The sequence below is a fragment of the Pipistrellus kuhlii genome, unplaced genomic scaffold, assembly GCF_014108245.1.
Source record: "Pipistrellus kuhlii isolate mPipKuh1 unplaced genomic scaffold, mPipKuh1.p scaffold_m20_p_3, whole genome shotgun sequence".
NCBI lineage: Eukaryota > Metazoa > Chordata > Mammalia > Chiroptera > Vespertilionidae > Pipistrellus > Pipistrellus kuhlii.
The window spans coordinates 34,315,390-34,335,482 of record NW_023425529.1 but is presented as its reverse complement, the minus strand read 5'-3'; the positions used below and the strand labels follow the sequence as shown (position 1 = coordinate 34,335,482).

General features: G+C 37.4%; 1 protein-coding gene across 1 annotated transcript in view; it reads left to right on the top strand.

Annotated features, from left to right (window-relative positions):
* The window catches only part of LOC118730502 (sucrase-isomaltase, intestinal), an 85,971-nt gene that overhangs the window by 27,295 nt on the left and 38,583 nt on the right, over nt 1-20,093 (top strand). The window lies entirely within an intron of this gene.

Sequence of the window (20,093 nt, the reverse complement as noted above, 5' to 3'; positions counted from 1 at the left end):
TTGTGTGAGCTTACAGTGAGCATTTGGAATTTTCTGAGAAGGCAAATCCTAGGCAGTTTAATGTTAGCTGTTACCTGAACAAAGATTCAACACTAAACCTCAAGTGTTGAATCTGTTTTTTTCTATATGGCTCCCATGGGTTTGTTCAACTGATGTACCTGTCTAAACTTTAACTTTCTTAATCTTTTTAAAAAAATATATTTTATTGATTTTTTACAGAGAGGAAGGGAGAGAGATAGAGAGCTAGAAATGTCAATGAGAGAGAAACATCGACCAGCTGCCTCCTGTACATCCCCTACCGGGGATGTGCCCACAACCAATGTACATGCCCTTGACTGGAATCGAACCTGGGACCTTTCAGTCCGCAGACCGACGCTCTACCACTGAGCCAAACCAGCTTCGGCAACTTTCTTAATCTTTAAATTCAGTTAATCATTTTCCTTTATATAGTTTCCCTCAAGGTTAGAGGTATCTGTCTGTCTCAATAGGGTTATATATATACTAGGACAACGAGTGGTGATTCTCATTCTTATTATGAGGTGGTAAATATTTGTCATAAATACAGAAGATACTGTATTTTTTTGGGGGGGAATTTTTTTTTGGGGGGGAAATTTTTTATTTTTTTGCCTGTCAACACTGCACTGTATAAGAGAGAAATAGTTGACTGTTGGACACTTTTCCTGAAGCTAACTCCCTAAATTTAACTCCTGTTTCTGTCCTATAATGTTTGTGTAATGTTAGGCAAGTTTTTTAATCTCTTGGCCCCAGTTTTCTCACTTGCAAAATAGATTATTCATGGTACCTACCTGATAAGATTATTGTAACTATTAAGAGTCAGTACATCTGAAGACTCTAGAACACAGTCCTTAACATATAGAAAATCTATGTAAGCATATATTCATCCTGGCACATCTAGGAACTTATTAAATGTATTATTATATAATTGGGTCATGGCCAGAGACAGCTGTTAAAGTGACAGTTTGGGAGAGGGGGAAAAGAGAAGAAAGGCTTTAGAATTTCTTTTGGACACCAAATGTACTGGGTTATGACTGGTCAGTGATGCATGGATTAAAATGATGAGTATGTGTTACCAAAATTATGGAAATAATCCAACTTGCATTCTCCAGAGACTTTAACATGTATTTTATGAGTTGTTGCATATAAAAACTTGAGAGATATATTCAGGACAGGCATTACTATACCCATTTTAAAATTGAAGAAACTGAGCTTGATGAAGTTGAATTGAGTTGTCTAGGAACACATAACAGAGAGCCACATAATCATGGCTTCCAATTTTGGTTATTTTTATCACTATATCATAATTTCTACATACAAAATGGTGTTGGTATTTTTTTTGGATTTTCCAACATGTTTATTTAACTTTACTGTTGTAATTTCATCCCCAATAAATCTTCTATACAACCTATACTGATGTATGTTTGAAAAGATTTTAAGTATTGACATCTTTAATACTGTCAACAATAAGTAAATTTAAAATATTATGTGAATAAAATAAAATGAAAACATTTTAAGTATTAGGTCTTTAAAACTATAGCTTTAAAATTTAAAGAACTTATTAGGAATATTTCTATCACATGAAATTTTTGTAAGCATCCTGGGAATGTGTTTTGTTTTTTTCTTTTCCCAAAAAGTATATAACCTTCAGGTAATGGATGTAGATATATTCTAGATGCTTCTAAAAATCTATTTTAAATTGTAAAAGGTTATTGTTTCTCTGAGGCCACATTGACCTCAAGGATAATGACATTTTTATTTTGCTTGGCATTGACAATGACTTAATTTTCACCTTCATTTGAGTATTTGCATAGTAATGCACAAATTATATTAGTATCCTTTTCAGGAGCAAGTCATTAAATATGTTTAATGAAAGGATTTCCACTTCTTTAAGTTTCAAGATCTTTAGGTTAGGTTTACACTCTTTTAAGTGTTTATAGCATCTTAAAAATCAGATATTTTGGAATTGCTTCTATAGTGTTCTGATTTGGGCATGATTTCAGAATATTACTGAATTTTTAAAACTTATTTTAAGTTTGTCAAGTTATCAATTTCTTTTTTTATTTTAAATATATATTTTATTGATTTTTTTTTTTTTTTTTTTTTTTTTTTTTTTTTTTGCAGAAAGGAAGGGAGAGGGATAGAGAGTTAGAAACATCGATGAGAGAGGAACATCGACCAGCTGCCTCCTGCACACCCCCCACCGGGGATGTGCCCGCAACCAATGTACATGCCTTTGACCGAAATTGAACCCGGGACCCTTCAGTCCGTAGGCCAATGCTCTATCCAAACCGTTTTTGGCTCAAGTTATCCATTTCTATATCATAGCATATTTGGCTGCTGTAATCCAAACTCTCAACATCTATCCTGTATATAGTCAGTTGGGAGGGGTTTCCTGAACTTTTGTTGCTATTTGAGTTTGAAATAAGGTCTCCTTTCTTACACAAGCAACCATTTATAATTTTTTTTAAAGCACTTCAGTTGATAAGTCATTTGCTCAGAAACCACATGAGCACAGAAACACAGGGGACTTAGGTAAAATGATTTAAAAATAACCAAGGTACTATTTTCTACCACTGAAAGTTCTTTTAGTTTAATAACATCTGCTGATTTTCCCTACATGCTCCTTTAGGAGATGGATCAACTGATCTTTGCAGAAGCTCTAAGAGTCCTCCTATATAAATCTTTCTGTTCATTGCTAGATGCTTCCCCCAGTTATTTTTGGATCCATAAAATCAGATTATTTGTTTAGAAAAGTCTAAGGTGAAAGCCAATTATTCTATCCCTGGGGCTCTTTGCAGTTCAGCCTGCCACTTGATCAACAGAAAAACACGTGGTGTTAGAGGGCATTTTAATTCAATGCATGTTCAAGACCACACAGAGACGGTCCAGTGGTCTTTCAGTGCAGGGACCACAATTCAAAGGCGTATGAGGCTGGACTGCTAAAATAAACTGGTAGAGTGGGTGGTGGGGAGTGTGGCTGCTTGGAGAGTAAACACTCCTGCCAAGAATGGGAGGGGAGGGTGTGTGGGGAAGAATGTGTTCCTGAATGGGGTACTGTGTTCATTATTTTTATTATTCTTTTAGGCATATGAGTTCCTTATTCCTCTGAATGTCACAAATTTCCTGCTACCTTACTTGCTTCTCCTACTTATGTTCCTACCTGGGAACAAATGGCTCTGTTGCTCTTGTGTGGAGCTTTTGTTGACATGGGGCAGAGATGTGGAAAAGCCAATCTACCTAGTCTCTTTGCTTCTGGCCCAGAGCCCAATATCTGACCCATGTGTGCTCAGGGCATGTTCCAGAGCCACTTCCACTTTCTGCAGGAAATGTCTGCTGTGTGTTTCCCTGTCTAATCAATCCCTCTGTTTTCTCCCTTTCTGGGATTTCCCTTTGGTTTATGTTCACCAAGGATACCTCTTGCAGTTTGCAATTGATAAACTGAATTTATAAGAAGTATCTTTTCTTTAACATTAAGAGACTTAAGGTAGGAAATAGAGGTTCCAGAAAGTATGAAATGTTGAATCAGAGCTCCCCTATTTCTATTTTATAGGAGGTAGTCAAATTTTAAAAGCATAGAAATATGATGAGTGGGGAACCCATATCTCTTTCTTAAACAATCATTATTTTTTTCCTATAGATTATTTTGTTTTGGGATAGCCCTAAAACCCACATACTTATACAAAGCTCAGTTATTTTCAGATGACCTTTTCCTTTAACTGTTCTTCCTGGTACTACACATTCTACAATTCCTCTCAGAAATTGAAATAAACTTTCTCCCCCTAAGCTTATCCTTTTTGAGTGTTTAAGATCTGAGGGAAGTGAGACTAATATTTTAAAATTAAATAATGCTGATGCAAAAAGAGCTGAGTGACTAATTTTAAAGTTGATAAAACAAAACAAAAACTAACAGAGATTGAGAGGGTAGCAAGAAGCAAAATTCAAGACTTATGTGAAGAAAAATTAAATAATGCTCATGCAAAAATCTGTATTCAGCTCTAGTTATTTGCCACCTTTATTTTCACCTTCAGAAATCTGAGATTCTAAAGAACAGATCTGAGCATCTTATGTTCATAGTTCACATATTTGTCTTCTTTTTATTTGTGTACCCAGAGTTTATTAGATCTACTGATATGTAGTTGGTGCTCAATTAATGGTTGTAGAAGGGAGGATGAGATCTTTTAGAGATTTAAATTATTTGAACATATAGAGGCCAATAGATAATTATTAGAATAGCTGATGTTTATTGAGAATTAGGGGCCAAGTATTATTAATTGCTTTTCTGCATTACCTTTTTTCCCTTTCTTACCACAACCTCATTTTATGGATGATGATTAACTGATGCATAGAGAGCTGAGGACACATAAGAGATAAGTGACAGACCAAGGATTTGAATCTGGGACTGTTTGACTCCAGAATCCACACTTGCAACTAGTCTACTTCTAACCAAATTGAGGAGTTGAAGGCTAACTCTATAAATAAATAAGCCAACAAATAATTACTTGGGTCACTGAGGCAAAATCTCTGATTTCCTTAGAGATGTGCATTTTAGGTTTTGTGTTAGAGAAGAATCCCAAGCTTTAGGAAGCGATGGTTCTTTTTAACTAAATGAATAGTGTCTTTTTATTCTTTCTTTTTCATGTAATTATAGAAATGTGTGTATCTTATAAAATAAAAGGGTAATATGCAAATCAACCAAACAGTGGAACAACTGTTCGGTATGACACACACTGACCACCAGGGGGCAGACACTCAATGTGGGAGAGTGCCGCTCAGCCATAAGCTGGGCTGATGGCTGGTGAGCCCAGTAGCAGTGATGACAGCCTCCCCGCCTCCATGGCGGAGTGACTAACATTTATATTTATTATATATTACATATGATTATATATATATATATATATATATATATATATATATATGTGTGTGTGTGTGTGTGTGTGTGTGTGTGTGTATGTGTGTGTGTGTGTATATATATATATATATATATATATATATATATATACACACACACACACACACACACACACACATGATATATGGCTATAACACAATATAAAATAACAATACTTGGTGGCATGTGGTGGTAAACAGACTTAAGGCTTAAGGCTATTCACCTGAAATGGAGCCTCTTGTTATCTCAGGTCCCACTCAGCTTCTCCAAGAGCTAAGAGGATCAATATCTCAGGACACAAATAGCTAGAGTGACGGCTCATGGATTTGTCCTTAAGAGTCCCAGTTTACACCTATTGTCTCAGTGGTCTGGTTTGAACGCTGTCATATGGTCACCCTACCCATAATCTATTCAGGGCACACAATGTTGGGGAGTCCTGAGAGGTGTGTTTTTTTGGTGGTGGCAGGTGCGGGGGCCTGAAGCTGCAGGGATCTCCCTTTTCCATGTCCCGCATGGAAAGAGAGATGAATGAACCGGGTCTAAGTGGAGGTGCCCAGGGATTGAGAAATATTAGAAATAAAGAGAGAAGACATAGAAATAGATTTGAAGCTGGGAGCTGGGAGGGCCGCTGACCTCCTCTGCTGGAGAGACAGACTGAAGACCTACTGAGCCATGCAGCACATCTATTGTATTTATCCTCCAATCCAACAAGGGGTTTCACAGAAAAACAAGGAGCCTGGGAGAGCCCAGGTTCCACCCACTCCTTCCTCCTGAACAAACACATTAGTCAGGAAGTAAGAACATCTCTGCACTCCCAGGGCGGGAGTGCAACTGACATGATTCTGTCAATATCCCAGGACCAGTCACCAACAATCTAAAGAATATCCAGGTGTCTTCCCATTTGGCCCTCTACAGGCAGGGGTCAGGGGGAGTTCCACTTCTTTAGAGAAAAATTCCAGGTTTGACCTAGTGCAAACTCTGTTACTGCTCACGAAAGGAATATGGGGCAGTTAGATACTTTGATTTCTGTACCACTGCATCCCTCCATTTCTATAACTGCCTACTTCGAGATTGAGTTGCTAAGAACTCACCCAGAAGGAGATCTCTCCTCCATCCTGCATCAATCTTTCTTGTGCTTTCTGAGTAATACCTCCCTCCACTCTGGTATTCATGAATACAATCTCAACTGCTTTCTGTATCATGTAAATATTTTAAATCATGGGCTTGCTAATATGTCATTCCTATTTATCAGTACTTTTAGTGAATAATTTTTTAAAAAATGTTTTATTGTAATTTAAGTGGAATTTGAGAATAGAAGGAAGAAAAATATGGATACTTAACTCAACATCATGATCTAAAGCTTTTACCACTCTTTCTGAATGACCCAATTGAAATTGGAAAAAAAAAAAATTGGCCCTGAATTCTGTTTTCCTTCTTGTTCTCTTGATAAGAGGTTGCATGCTTAATGAGGGAAAGATTTCTAACTATACAGTTGTCCTCTGTTGAAATGGAGTCATGGTTTATCAAGATAGTGATCAAATGCTCTCAGAGATCTTTTCAGATCCTGGCATGAGCCAGTGGGTCATCCTGCCAGTTGGATCCCAGGAGCTGCCAGGTGATCCAGATAAGTCAGACCACGACACAATCACAAATCTATAATCTGTGCAAAATAAGTTCTATGCTGGTCAATGTCAGTTCTGCCCTTGAATCTTAGAGATCAGTGTAAGACTAGGCCTACTTAAATGTTCTTTTTTTTATTCACCTTTTAAGATAGATTTTAAGTATGATATTTTTAAAAGTTAGTAGAGTGAACTTACCCTGAAACACTCCAAAGCAGGCTTCCAAGTAGACGTCATCAAATAGAATCTATTTAATAGATCACCAGCAAAGTGGCAGTGGCATTTTATAATCGATGCTCGCCAGTGCTTTTGAAATCGGGAGTAGGAGAAAGGGAAAGGATTAGAAAAGCCTCATTTAAACAACAAGCTTTCTCCCATCTCTAATAAGCTGCTTCCTTTCTTGCCCCGGAGTTTCCTAGCAAATAAGCTGCTAGTGTTGCAGCAGGGACAGCATCAGCTGCTTTATCTTCCCCCTCATGCTTCAGTGAACACACACACAAACCTGGGATACTTGTCAATAATTGAATTTTGTTATCTAGACTGGGGTGTTCACCCTGTGCAACTAAACTCTTTAAAATGATCATGTCATCAATCACACACAGACATTGCAGGAGCAACGGAGGGAATGGCCAGGCGAAGGGCAGGCTTATGCAACATCCAGGGGGTAGAGCAGGAGGAGGAGTTCTTGTTTCCATTTTTAGAGGCCAGTTACCAGGGAGTTGATTTTTATGGTGTCTCCTTGCTCAGCTGTTGGAAGCCATTTTAATTATTCTTTCCCTGAACCAAAATTATCACTGGGTTTAACATTGCAGCATCACACAATATACATGATCGAGTCTTTTGTGAATGGATGGAAAGGAAAGTGATGCTACCCAAAGCAGGCAGCGGGGAGGGCAGAGAGGGGAGCTGTCCAGAGAGATTGTGCTTTTGATCACTAATCTATCAATAGGATTGAACCCTAAAAAACCATATAGCTGATTATTCAGTCTATAAAATAAATTAAATAGGAAATTGAGTTAGGATCCATACAAGTGAATCTTAAATTACATAGTCTCAACAAATCATTTTTTAAAATATATTTTATTGAATTTTTTTTTTTTACAGAGAGAAAGAGAGACGGATAGAGAGTTAGAAACATTGATGAGAGAGAATCATCGATCAGCTGCCTCTTGCACACCCCCTACTGAGGATGTGCCCGCAACCAAGGTACATGCCCTTGACCAGAATTGAACCTGGGACCTTTCAGTCCATAGGCTGACATTCTATCCACTGAGCCATACCAATTTCAGATCACCAAATCATTTTTGGGAATTTACTCAGGGTGTGGTTTGGAGCCCACATCTTCTCTCACTGGCAGTAGGAACTTGGCTAAGTTGCTTAAGCCTTGTGAGCTTTAGATTTCCCATATGCAGAGAGGTCCTTTGATATCAGGTCTGCCTGTCACAGACTTTCTGTGTCCATCTCACAAGAGAATAAATTGAAAATCCTCTGGAGAGTTCTAAGATGCCATTGATTGTGAGGTAGCAGTAGTGGTATTTTTATGTCTTTGTCTTAAAACTTGACAGCTAAGCAACTTGTTAATCCTGTGTTGTATAACAAGCCATTACCTTGTATGTGTTTCCCCTTGCAATTTAAGCTGGCTGAACTGTTAACTTATTGATCAAATGCTGCAGCTGAACACAAGCATCTGTAAGAAATTGATTCTCTTCATTTCAATTTCTTCTATCATTGATCAGTTGATTTCATAAGCTTAGCAGATCTGGGAAATATTTAACAACAGAATTCTGATATTGGAAGGAGTTGAGTTCTTTGATATATTATATTTTATTAGAAAATTCTTGATGGTTTTACTCACTTGTGATTTTTTTTTTCTCAAGACATGTTTCTGGCTCAAAGGAAATTGCAAACTAATTTTCTGTCCTCTACCCAAATTCTGGTCTTCTTTTAGTTTGACTCCTGACCTTTGAACTTGTGAAGCTCTAGTTCACATGATATGGTAGAAAGCAATCAGCCTCATGTGTCTGCCCTGTCCAGTTTTGACAAATGTGTAGAGTGTTGCTTCCAGCTTCTGTGTAATTTAGGTTTCCTGTGACTAACCAATACCACGATTGCATCTAATTTAAGAATGTTTCTCCCACTCAGCTTTTTATAGCTCCCTCCTACATTTGTTACTAAGAAAACAATTTAGGCAAATATCACATCATGAGTCATGAGGTATATGTCTCCTTAGAATTCCTTGACTTTCAAAGGAAACTTCATATGAATTCATAAATGCACCCCACCCCAGTGAGCATACACACACGCACACATGCACACACATACACACACACATGCACACACACATTACCGTGCTGAATAACTGGAAAAAAAAAGTATTTAGCTTTTGAGCTTTGAATGAAAAAGCATTGTGTTTCCAAAGTCTGCACACAATTGGTATGGGGCTCACTGCAGCCAATCACAGAGGAGAAGGCAGTTCACTAAAGGTCCTTTCAGCCCTTCGTTGACTGAATGAGAAGCTGGAGCTCTGGAGAGACTGCCTGGCTGGCTTTGTAAAGGTCCCACAGTGGTGGCTGGTGTGGAGCTGGACTCAGAGTGCAGATTGTCAGCACAGAGCAACGCCCCTCCCACTCCTGCAGGAAGCCCACCTACGTTCTTTGGCTGTCCCATGTGCCAAGAAAACTGCTAACTGCAAAATTTTCCCCCTGTTTGAGTACTTCCTTTCCAGACAAAGTTCGATCTCTTTGACTACTGTAGAAATGTTGATCAATGGAGATGCAACTAAATCCACTTCCTGCTGCAAAATGTAGGCTTTTTTGAAGTCCAAATACAAATGGAAAAATGCAGTCAAACCTTTCAAATTGTTATCGAATCAAATCAAAGGAAAAAAACACTTTCCTGTCTCAATGAACAGCTATGTTGTGACATGTCAACTTGAGCATGAATTTGTTAATTTATGAAAGGTAAATTAATTTTTCCTGCTTCTTAGAACAGACTTTAACCTCTCTGTTAAGTGCATCTTTCTAATTGAATGATTTTGGGGTAGAATAAAGAAACTGATGATTTGTTTAACAGTAAGGAGAATTAGCCCACATCTTTGTTTACATTCCAAGTTCTTGATTAGTACTAAGGGATTTTTTTTTAACAAGAATTTCTTTTTCTTTTTCTAATTAATACGTACAAAATTATGAGAGTAAAATAGACCTTAGTCAATGGGAAATGAAAAATAACTGCAGAGCAGTTCATCTTCAGTAGACCTCAGCATCTTCTGTATTTATTTATGGATCAGGCCCACAGAAATTTGGACATAAGAATTTTTCTCAACATGTTAGAGGATTATTTGGAAGATAAGTTTTTACTTCTTCTATAGAAGAAACAGATGGATAGTGTTGTTTAAAGATTAACATTATGAAATTACTTGAATCAAATTGGTAATAAATTTGAAACCATACTATAATGTGATGGAAGCATCATGGTGCAGTGGAAAGAATAGTGGATTTGGAATCAGAGCTGCTGACTCATTGGGAAAGTAGCAGATTCATTGAGCTTCAGTTTCCCATGTGCTCAACTGAGGTACAAATTCTTATCTACAGAGGATGGCATGAAAGAAGGTTTTTTAAAAGATATAACAGGACCTGGTCCAAAGGCAATTAATAAGAGAAACATTATTCTAATATTAAAATTTTAATTCAATGTCAGATAATATAAGAATGCATGATAGGGTAAGGTCAAGTAGGTAGGGATGGCAGGCTTTCAACTTTTTCTTTTTATTATTCCTCAAAATACTTTAATATTCTGTTTTAATAAAGTTTAGTAAGGTTAAAACTCATAATGTAATTATTTTTTGTTAGCCAAACTAATGTCTATTAAATCTTGGCTTTAATTAAATGTCTTGGTCTGAAAGAGTACTGAGTATTGAGCAGATCAAAAGGGAAGAATTCAAAGGCTGGAAAGGAACAAAGGTCATTTAGCTTGTCATGTGTAGGTACGCGTGATTAGTAACAACGATTGATTTTCTGAGAACTTTCTTCAAAGCAAGCCTAAAATAGATATTTAGCAGTAAAATGTCAGAAATACTCCTTTAAAAGAAAGTAAGAAAATTAAAGCTCAGAAAAAATAAAACCAACATTTTTACAACTCAACTAATACTAGAAGCTCTCTGCCATTACCCAGGGTGTCTTGTTGGTGGTGTTGTCTGCAACAAATGCTTGCCAAATGCAGTGAAAAGGGCAGCAGGCCCCATACGTGTTGCAAATGCTCTGTGATAGGATTTGTAATGGTCTCTTTGCTAGATCAGTTCTAAACATGTACACCTAAATGCCCGTACCTCCAATCCAAATTTACCTTCTAGCAATTCCAGTATGAATTCTGCACTCTGAACAAGCCTGTCTTTTGGCACATATTTAATTCATTCCTGCCTGGTCCTCGTTGCACCCATTTCTGTTCACTACTTTTCCACCTAAGAGAATATAAAAGTTCCATTTCCTAGTTTCCCATGACATATTTCAGCTTACTCCAGCCTATTGTAGTCTTCTCCTTTTCACCCCCAACCCCCCTGGCACGTTCCTTCTGTTTCAGACATTTTGACAGAAGATTGTCTCCTGACCATAGAAGTTCATATTTGTATCATGCATATAAATCTTGACTCACTATCCAAAGGCTGCATAAGCCATTGTCAGAGATGGGGTCCAGTAACTAGGTTCTTAGCAGAGCATAAAGTCAACCTGCAAGTGTTGGGAGAGCAGGGAACTGGCATGTATCCACAGTGGAAGCATTTAGCATCATGCTATAAAAGCACAGAGTTCTTAGAACCCTAGTATCACCATCCTAGATATGATTAATGAACACATTGGCAATGCTACCTGGTTGTAAGTTTTGCATATACAGTGCAGTGAGGAAAACTGGTTTGGGGAAGTATGTAAGTGAAAATGACAATTTCTGAGTTTATCTGTTCTCATTTGCATGTCAGAAAATGATTCTTACTTGAATTTGTATATTGTACTAAAGCTGTGAAAAGCAGGTTTCTGTATTTTCACACACAGGCCTAAATGGTACTCTGTAAGAGTGAATTGTTATTGGTTTTCAGTATCTGGTTAAAAGTTGGAGATACACATTGGGGTTGCCAGTATTACCACTGGCTTGTGACTGAGTTTTTAATGAGAGCCTGACTTGAGGATGTGAATGATATTCATATAGCTCGCAATAAATACCTTTTATGGAAAGGCTAATATATGCAAGAAAATATAGCAAGTATTTTCAGTTCACAGAGAGTCATAATAAGTTAATTCAGAACTGATTTTCTACTAGCTTTGATGTATATTTACACAGCCTTTCCTTTTTTCTGTCACGGGTGGATAAAATAAAATGTTTTATTGCATTTTGATTGGACTCAGTGCCGGGAAGGGAGATAGGATCTGTGGGGGGGAGAGGAAAGCCGGAGAGCCTCAAGCGGTGCTTCCTCAGGTTACTTAGAATTCAGGGTCTGTAAGCTTTTTTTAAACTTTTTTCCTAAAAGCATGTCTTAAAATAGCTCAGAGGATGATGTGGCCATCAAGTTCAAGAACTTGATGAGTTTAGAGTGGAGGAGAATGAGACACATTTTTACCCTGAAGCATTTTGTGAGAGAGCTTAGTTTGCCAAGCTCTTTCTAGTCGAGTCCATTAGTAACTCCCCCCAGAAATTCTATGCATTAGGCCCGGATGTTTTCCATTTAGCAGGACAAATCGACATAGAGATGACTGGAGTATTTGTCAAATTAGTAACACAGTTAGGGGAGAAAGTTTCCAAATCATGCGCTTTCCAGTCTGTTGCTTAGCTTGCTGCGTTCTACCTTCCTCCTTTCAAAATGTTCTATAAAATATACACATGGGTTTAAAATAATTAATTATAATTCTCCTCTCAGTTGCTATGGCAATGTTAGTTCCTTAATGCATCCTGTGTTCCTTCATGCCCTCTGAATTAATTTCCCACAAAGCAGCACAATTGTAGAAATAGGTCTTTTGAAAATAGGCGTCAAGTATTATAGGATTTTTATGGTGTCCACCTGAGAGAATATCTATAGACTTGATGAGAGACCATGGCCTTGTGAGGATCTTGGAAGACAGACTCCTCCTCCACTGGGGGGCCCTGCTCCTCACTATGGACATTTTATTTTGAGAGCAATCAGAGGGAGTTCAGATGAAGAAATGTGTAGAATAATATTCAGAATCCCTTTTTTTGGTAACTGTACACCGAATAAAATGAATTCAGAACCTCTGTATTTTCCCCCTCTTCCACACTTTATTGTCTCTTGAATCTTTCTGTTGTCTGATTATGCCTAAAGGGAAAAATAAGAGTGTTAAAATAATGTTATTCAAAATGACTTCTAAAGTGCTAAAAAGCAAAAATTATTCCTGCTGGCACTTAATGTAATTATAATGCGGTAAATGATAGGCAGTCTGGCCATTCTAGACGGTAAGCGCCTTTCTTCAGTTGATAGATTCGTTTCTGTAGTTGTCTGTAATTGTGTTAATATTTGAAGTAGGATATATTTTAATGAATTAAAACATTTCAGATGTTTATATGTTCACAGATAATTAACAATTTAAGTTAATAAATTAGTAAAATTTTCTTCTTTAGGGAAAGATAGTTTAAATTTTGTCAAAAAACTTTGCTGCTACTTATTAGCACATGAGAAAAAATATATAACTGAACAAAGGCTTGTATTATCTCTTTCTGACATGAGCATAAATAATTATATGGCTTAAGTGTTGCAGAAGACCAGAGAAGAACCAAGCAACGCTTAGAGAGATAGAGTTCCACTTTTTAAAAAAATATATATTTTATTGATTTTTTACAGAGAGGAAGAGAGAGGGATAGAGAGTTAGAAACATCAATGAGAGAGAATCATCGACCAGCTGCTTCTTTGCACACCCCCTACTGAGGATGTGTCTGCAACCAAGATACATGCCCTTGACTGGAATCAAACCCTGGACTTTTCAGTCCGCAGGCCAACACTCTATCCACTGAGCCAAACCGGTGCCGGCAGAGTTCCACTTTATCATTATTATTACACCTGTGGGCTCAGAGAAAAAGTCTTTCCAATTCTGAGCAGCGCAACAAGCAGACGTTTTTTTTTTTTTATTAAAGAGGTAGCCCTATGTGTGCTTAGTAGTTATTTCTCTGTGGCCTTGAAAACAACACAGTTCTATTCAATTAAAATAATGCATCTGGCAGAGCATGGCCTACAAGATCAGACAGCTAAGTTTATCTTCCTTATTATTCAAGCAGGCTAGAACGCAAAGTTATTTTTTTTTCCAGAATAAAGGGCTATCTAAAAATTTCAGAGTTGACTTTATAGAATAAGAGACTATCTAAATAGCAGAGAACTTCAAACATAAGTTTTATAAAATAGGGGTTAGCCTTCTCATAAGGAGATCAACCTGTGTGTTCATTTCATTTTATTGTATCAATAAAGCTTCCCTCGTTGAAGCAGAACCACTAGGTGAGATAAATTTGTGATAAGAATTTGATCTTATGCATACATGCAAATTAGTTAGTCATCTAAATATCATATGAGAGTCTGTTATTATTCATCCAACCAGAAACATAAAGAAAAGAGAATTCTGGTAAATATAGTTCAGCTTACCCAAGTTGACATGTGACAAAGCCATCACAGGTGGTTTGAGGTTTAAATACTTCCTTTAGCCTTTAGGGGTTAAAACAAAATAGGTAAAATGCCTCAATCTACCTCAGGTTTGCAATTGATCTTTTAAAATTGGAATTTAAAAGTCAAACATGAGCACTATAAATAATACAAATTCTAGCATGGCATAAACTTTCCAAACAAAAATTGCATCTTAAAAGTAATGATCAATAAACCATATATGAATATAAGCTACATGTAAATACCCTTTGCTTTTAAGTAACATAATATAATGATTTAAAATCTTTGAAATATGGGAGTTGGAGGGGTTTGCCTGCTGGCTCTGTGAACTGCGAATTGAGAAATTTAACCTCTATTTCCTCCTGTACAATTCATACCCATCTCCCAGAATCAGGTTGGTTGAGATAATGTACATAAAGCTCTTAATTTTGTTCCTGGGACACAGTAATTGCTCAAAATTATAAGTATAATATTAACAGTAGAATGTCCATCATTATTTTGTGAACATTTTCCTGCTTTTATATGGAGAACTGTAATTGATAGCTTTGACCTGATTTTACTCAAATGGAACTCCTGACTACACTGTGCCAAAAGGTGAATATAGAGAAACTGAGATGTATTTTTGATACCGTACTGATTTTTCAAACCTCCAAATTTTAACTCTCACTGGGGCTGGAGGTGGGTGCGCCAGGAGGCAGCAGAGGCAAACACCTGGTAGGCTAGAAGCAGGTGGGGACTCCTCTGTGCTCACAGAGGGCTATTTCCCAGCACACACTTTGCTTGTCCTTGTCATTCCTGTGCAAAGCCGTTTCTATTTGCGGATGGTCAAGAGCATGAAGCCAGATAAGAAGCAAATGCAATTAGGGGAAATGGATGCAATTTCCTTATGTAAGATGGACTTTTCTTTACTTCCCAGGCTGGAGAAATTGTTATTGTTTGTAGCAGGAAGTAACAAGAGCAAGAAAAGTTATTCTGGCTGTATACTATAAAATGACTGAAGGAGGCAATTTTCAACCCATGGTGTATTTGTTTCATCCACCTGGTGAAGAAATACTGTGTTTGTATTGTCTTTTAACTCACGAGGATGAAATTAAATCCCTCATTTTCCTGTCAACAGTATCTGTTCTAGGAGAGCTTTTCTACTCTAGGAAAACAAATCTAAAATTTGATAAGGATAGAAATAGATTTAATAAAACATATCCTTACATGAAGACACCCTAAGACTATGGGGCTGAACAGCATAAGGGAAATAGAAATGAAGGAGATAATTTTATCCCTTATCTTCTCAGCAACTCTCATCAGGCAGCCTCAAGAAGCACTTGAAAATGTGGGATGACTTCAATGATATTTAAGAGGCAGTGGAAGTTATTAGACTAGGAACCGGAAGATCAAAGTTTGAGCTACAGTTTGCCCCCTGTTATTTCTTTAACCTGGTACTAATTATTTATGATCTTGGATTACAGATTCCTCCAGGATAAAAGGGGGATGATAACATTTGTTCTGTTTACCTTGCAGTATTGCTGGTATATAATAAAATCTCACACAGGTATACACTGCCACCACGAAGAGACAGAAGTGGCAGTAGATGCCCTATGAGCAGAATAATAATAATTAATCTCTAGTACTAAACGAATAGGTAAAGAAGTAGAACTGAGGAACTGGCATATGCCTTGAAGTGAATATTTGAATTTATTTTAAGGCCTAGTGTTATTAGTTAGGTCAGCATTTATTAATTATAGTTAATAGACAATGCTTTTTATTTAATGGCATCTATGTGTATTATATTCTAATATATAATGTAATTTGTAATAATTATATGTTACTTATAGTGATATTTTTCAAATTCCAGGTCCTAGATGCCTAGAGAATGCTAAAAGAGTGCCTACTCTTTGCTCTTCTATTAATATGAGGAATGTTTCTTGACATACATTGGAACTTATGGCATGGGGAAGCTGGTATAGATATATTTCAGAACCTGCAGAACAATACTAAACATATTTCCTTATTTACTTAGATGCTCTGTGCTGCTTCCTACTGCTCAGTGTGTTTTTGCTTTTTTTATGTTTATTTGAGGCTCGGCACCAGTCGGAACTCCATGCTGCCCATGGCTCTGGTTTGTAGTCCTTAAAGCATATCTTGTTCTTAACCCTTGTATCCTGGCTGCCTCCTCATCCTCTAGTTTCTTCACTATATTTTAGTGTAGGTGTTTGCTGTGCTATTGTGAAGGTGGAAATAAAACATTCTCTACTTATTACAAGGTGAAGATGAAAGAAAATGGATTTCAAGTGTAGCAGCAGAGAGTAACATTAAATGTGGTTGTATAAGAATCACTTGGCTCTGGCCAGTGTGGCTCAGTGGTTGAGCATCAACCTATGGACTAGGAGGTCACAGTTTGATTCCTGTTCAGGGCACATGCCTGGATTGTGGATTCGACCCCACTAGAGGTCGTGTAGGAGGCAGCCCATCAATTATTTTCATCATTGATGTTTCTATCTCTCTATCTCCCTTCCTCTAAAATCAATAAAACTAAATTATATATATATTAATCCACTTGGCTAAGGACTAGGAGTTCTAGCTGATAAGGTCTTTGGTGGCAACAAATGAGACAAATTCTGTGTCTGGAAATGGAGTCACAAAGGATAGACCTTGTACCTGCTCCCCAGTTGCTCACACTCTAACAGTAATTCTTAAACCTCCCTCTGCATCAATCATACAGATGTCCTTTAAAATACAGATGTCTGGGGTCCACCTTTGGAAATTCTCATTTAATTATTCTGATCAAATTAGTCAATGGTGGGCTCTGGATAGAGCACCTATCTTGAAAAGCTCCCCACATGCCGAAACCGATTTGGCTCAGTGGATAGAGCGTCGGCCTGCGGACTGAAAGGTCCCGGGTTCGATTCCAGTCAAGGGCATGTACCTTGGTTGCAAGCACATCCCCAAGAGGGGGTGTGCAAGAGGCAGCTGATTGATGATTCTCTCTCATCAATGTTTCTAACTCTCTATCCTTCTCTCTTCCTCTCTGTAAAAAATCAACAAAATACATTAAAAAACAAAAACAAAATAAAAGCTCCCCACATGAAATGCTCAGTCAGATCTGAGCATCATGGGTCTAATCAGTTCTGGTTTTAGTCTTTTGTATGGTGTCAAATCATAAACATCACAGAATCTCCTTTTGACTCAGTGTCCCCCTCTGTAAAACATGGATGATATTATCGACTCTTCATTCATTCATATCAGGAATAAACTATTATAAAATTCACATTCTGTGTTTGACATTATAATAGGGTCAGAGGGAAAGATGCGGCACAGTACCCACTCAAAGGGCTTCACAGGAAGAAAACTCTGAAACTGCAGACTGGAACCACTTTTGACACCAACTTGCTGTACAAGGCAAAGAGGAACTTTGTGTGCTAATTTATTAATGAAACCAGTACCTGGTCCTGATCAACTGAAAGCTTCTGGCTAACAATCACGTGTTTGTGCTAACAAGAATCCCTTGAATTTAATCTCCTGTTGCACTTCTCTGTCTAGCAATCCTGCTAAATGTCCTCGCCTAGTCTATTTGCAATTCCACTCACAGAGACTGTTATTTCACACTTTCTCTTCTAAAACCCGAACACCACCTCACCCAACTTTCAGCTGTCGGTGTGTCTTATTGTTTTACAGAGAAAAATAGAAGCAATTAAAAAGGAAGTACATTGTTTCTCAAGTACAGAGCCAACCAATTTCCCCGCAAACAGGCCCATATACTTTTGCCTTTCTTCTTGTGAAGGTGGCCCCTGCTCATTTCTAGGCGCAACAGTTCTTCCTGTGCTCACCATCGACCTGCACTGACAGTTACAGAAGCTCCTCTCTACCCATTTAGCCCTCTCTGCCAAGTGCTTCCCATCAACAAACCTGCATTAAAGGCAAAACAAAACTCAACAAGAATTTTCTACTGAAGACCCACATTGCCCTCCATCTCTTTGTTCCTTCACCTGTGTACAACTTTTTGAAAGTGCCTGTGTGGGTTGTCTCTACTTCCTCACCTCCCAATTTTCCATCACATTCCAGTTGGGCTATAATCCTTTATAATCTATAAAGGTCTTATCAAAGTCAAGATAAGTCGCCAAGTCTCTGTTCTCATCTATGTCACATGGTATCTTCTAGAACAGTGGTTCTCAACCTTTAATACAGTTCCTCATGTTGTGGTGACCACCAACCATAAGATTATCTTCGTTGCTACTTCATAACTGTAATTTTATTACTATTATGAATCGTAATGTAAATATCTGTGTTTTCCGATGGTCTTAGGCGACCCTGCTAGCGGTAGAGCCTAAGACCATCGGAAAACACAGATATTTACATTATGATTCATAACAGTAGCAAAATTACAGTTATGAAGTAGCAACGAAAATAATTTTATGGTTGGAAGTCACCACAACATGAGGAACTGTATTAAAGGGTAGGGCATTAGAAAGGTTGAGAATCACTGTTCTAGAAACTTCTAGGAACATTCTCTTTTCTGAAACTTGATTTGGCTGTTTTGGCTGTTCTGCTCCACCACCAATGGCTCATCTTCAGTCTCCTTTGCTGATGTCTTTAAATGTTGAGTCTCCCAGAGGTTAATTGGAGGCTCTCCTTTGATCTCTGAACTCTCTCTTATCATATTTCCTGGTTTCAATTTGTTATTGGCTAACCCCAAGGCATACATATTGTAGATATTTCTCATGCCTGGTGCTCTCCCCCCAACACAGCTGCTCATGCAGTCTCTCCCATCTCAATGAATGGAATTGATTGTCCCTGTCCTTCAACCCTCAAATGAAATGCCACCCTCAATTCCTTTCTTTTCTACATTCTACCACATTAAATCCATTAGAAAGTTCTGTTAGCAATGTCTCCAACTTGTATTCTAGTCTGACTCTTTCATTATCACAGGTGACCTCCTTTGTTTGCCTCTCATCTCTGCCTGGACCATGTACCAGCCTCCTACTTAGTTTCATGGTGACCACCATTGCTCCCCTGTAATTTATTTAACTGAGTTGTCAGAGTGATTAAAAAAAAAAAAGTAAATTAGAGTACATTATTCACTTTAATGGCTTCCATTAAAATTAGACTTTAACTCTCAACTTTCAAACAAATTAACTGTAAATAAGACCTTTTTTCACTAAAAAAAAAAAATGCAATTTGGATAAACAGTTGATGATATTAAGGGATTGTGGTAAATTTTGTTAGATGTGGTAATATTTTGGTTATGTAAGAGATTATATTTATTTTTAGTGATAATCTAAATTATAATGATTTCAGGATTTTTTAAAAATTCTATAAAGCCTCATCCTCTCCCTCCCCACCCTCCACCATGGTAGAGATATAAAGATGTGTGGCAAAATGATAATTGTTAGTTCTTGTTACATGGAGGTTTAGTATACTATCATCTCTTACATACACTTGATAATTTTCATAATATAAAGTTGGGGGGGAAAAGACAAGTAAAAAGTTTCCAGCTATTTGTTATGGACCTTTATGATTGAATATCTGCCTACTTCTCTTGTATTTCACTTTCCCTTTTGTTCACTATAATTCATCCTCACTGGCCATCATTCTCTTCCTGTTTGCTCCAGGCATATGCACCCGCTGGTCCTACTGCCTGGTGCATTCTGCATGGCTGACTTATTCAAGTCTTACTGCCAGAGCTTTCCCTAACATTCTCCCACCCCAGCCCCGCATTCTCTATTTCTATAATAATAATTATGCTACTTAGTTTACATGTTTATTGCTGATTCTCTTCTGCTAGAATTCAAGCTCCAAAATAGTGCATGGTGTATTCTTAGTAAATACTTGTAAATGAATGAAATGGATACTACTCTTTACAGGATTTCAAACATGTAATTTTACTAATATCAATATATCTTAAAGGCAGAACTGAGAAGTGAACTCAAAATTT